This window comes from Rhincodon typus, chromosome 8 (assembly GCF_021869965.1).
Source record: "Rhincodon typus isolate 14 chromosome 8, sRhiTyp1.1, whole genome shotgun sequence".
Classification (NCBI taxonomy): Eukaryota; Metazoa; Chordata; class Chondrichthyes; order Orectolobiformes; family Rhincodontidae; genus Rhincodon; species Rhincodon typus.
The window spans coordinates 91,609,568-91,612,007 of NC_063339.1; the positions used below are offsets into that span (position 1 = coordinate 91,609,568).

Here is a 2,440-nt window from a genome sequence, read left to right on the forward strand (position 1 = left end):
CAGAAGTGTTGTGGAGAGGTGAGTGGGAAAACCTGGAAATCAGAAAGACTGAACAACGAAACAGTTCTTGAAAAACCTGGGGAGGGGGCGAGACAGTAGGAGGGAGGAATATGAGGGGTGGGGGAGAGTGAACAGCGGTAGATGCGAAGGATGTGGGGATTTATAGATTTATAGAAAACTGTGGGAAGGGCAGGTAGGAGGGGATATGGAGGCAAAGAGAGAGGGAGGCAGTGAAATCTGTGGCATTAGACTCAGCAGCAGCCCCCTTTTGCCCCTTTGTCTCCCCCACACCCCCAGCCCAGAGCTCATACCCTTGAGTACAAACCCCAGAGACAGCCTGAACCCCACAATTCTTTTCCCCGTGCGTGTGCAAGTGTGTAAATGACCGACAAGGAGACGGGCTGGTTTATTATAATGCTTTCATCTCTCTCTTTCTCTCTGGTTCCAGCTCTTGTCTGAAGATTCCTCACGGCAGAACCATTTGATTCTCTCAGTCTGTGCATCATCCCAAATTTCAGCTCCCGAATCTAATCTCCTCAGGGGTGAGGTTGGAAAGACAGAGAGAAATAAAAAACAATATCCAGCACCAAAAGCACAGCAAGATCACACCACTCTCTGCCATCCACAATCTGACACTTCCCCGAGGACAGCAAGATCCCACTGCTCGCTGCCTGAACTTCCATTATCTGACACTTACCCCCACGTCCCCTTCCCCCTCCAGAACAGCCCATCATATTAAACGTGGAACAGGAAGAGGCTCAAACCGCCTCAGTGTTTCTGTTTGAAGGGAGTAGGGAGAGAGATATTTACTCCAGAGGCTGGGATTCACCTCCACCGTGCCCGCTATTCCACCCCCCACCCACCGACCATCTCCACTTCCAGAGATTGTGCCTACCTCTTTACGTGTCCAAGCTTCAGTCTCTCAGTAATCTCCTCAGGGGGAGAGAAGGAAATTGATCACATCAAATCCAAAATTTTGAAACAAAAATGAAGAGGAACATATGAGATTCCACCACAGACTGATTTTCAAAATTTTCCCAATTTTTCAGCATTTTCCCCTGATTTTAAACCCAGAGAAGAAGAACAGATTTGATCTGGGATCAAGGGGCAAATGCTTTCTGACTGCCTCCAGTGTTTACTTTCTGAGAGGCCGGGCAATGACTCAATGGTGGGGAGTCACTCCCCAGAGCCTGTGTCTCTCCCTTCGTCCCTCCAGCTGGTTTTCTGACACCCTGATGGTAAAAAAAACCCAAAAAAAGACCAATGACCATCCCACTCCCATTCATCAGGCACAGACCCCATGCCCACTACTTCCGGGATTGGTGTTGTTTCTACATGAAATATTAATGATGAACTGATACACTTACCTTTCTCTCTCTCTTCTCTCCTCTCCCTCTCTCTGTCCCAATCTACATCTCTATCTCTGCTCAGCTTTCTCCTGCTCACAGAAATTGATCAAACTTTCTCTCTCTCTCTCTGTCCTTATCCACCTCTCCATCTCTGTTCAGCTTTCTGCTGCTCTCGAGAATCAATCTCTCTCTCAATCTCTTTCTCGCTGTCTGTCTCTGCCCCGATCTCTCTCTTTCTCTCTTTTACTCCTCTCTCCCTCTATCTTCCTCTCTTCGTCCCTATCAACCTCTCCACCTCTGCTCAGCTTTTCCTGCTCTCAGCAATCAATCGACATCTATTTCTCTCTCTCTCTCTCTCTATCCCCATTTCCTCTTTGTTTTGATTGCAACGTCCTCCAATGCCTTACGTTTTCAACATGTTGCAATCTCCCCACCGTGTCTCGTAGACATTTGCAACATCAATATCACATTTTGGAGGGTGAGGGGGTGACGAGAGGTGGGAGGGATCTGTGCTAAGGGAAAAGAACGGACAATGCACTCCACCCACTATCAAACCATCAGCAATCTCAGCCCAGGGCCCTGTAGACAGGCACACAGCGCATTTGAGGGTGACCCGCAGACCGAGGGGATGCACAGCAAGATTACACAGGCAGCCGTATCTAGTACCTCCAAGGGATTCCCTCAAAACCTTGTCGGAGCCAACCACACCCTGCCCCCACAAAAGAGGGGCTGACATTGAAATGAAGGATGTTCTGCACAGCAGGATCCCACGAGCTGTCCCCAGCCTCCCCACACTGAAGGAGACTGAAGGTTTCCATAACCCTCACCGCCCAGGATCAGAACCGATCCCACACCCACCTCATCTGAATTTGGAAATAATGGACCCCTGCTACTGTTAAGGAAAAGGCTGCAGGCTGTCCCCTCACAGCAAGATCACATAGGCTGTGACGTGAAGACAGGACTCCCCCCACTGAATGCACCAGCAAATACTAAACTCCCCCATTTTGACTTAGAACTGAGGTTGGACTGAACACTGGAGTTAACCCCTCACGCCCTTTCCCCCAGAACTTGTACCCATCCCCCCCCCCCCC

The 2,440-nt window shown here is 49.6% G+C and overlaps 1 long non-coding RNA gene across 2 annotated transcripts in view; it reads right to left on the bottom strand.

The window, feature by feature from the left end:
* Positions 1-402: 402 nt before the first annotated feature.
* LOC125483851 overlaps positions 403-2,440 on the bottom strand; it is a 6,410-nt gene continuing 4,372 nt past the window's right edge. The window contains exon 2 of one of the 2 annotated variants that reach the window (XR_007262754.1): positions 403-527. This is a non-coding gene — a long non-coding RNA (uncharacterized LOC125483851). Of the gene's footprint in view, positions 533-2,440 lie in introns of both variants that reach the window. The other variant, XR_007262755.1, reaches the window with a different exon arrangement.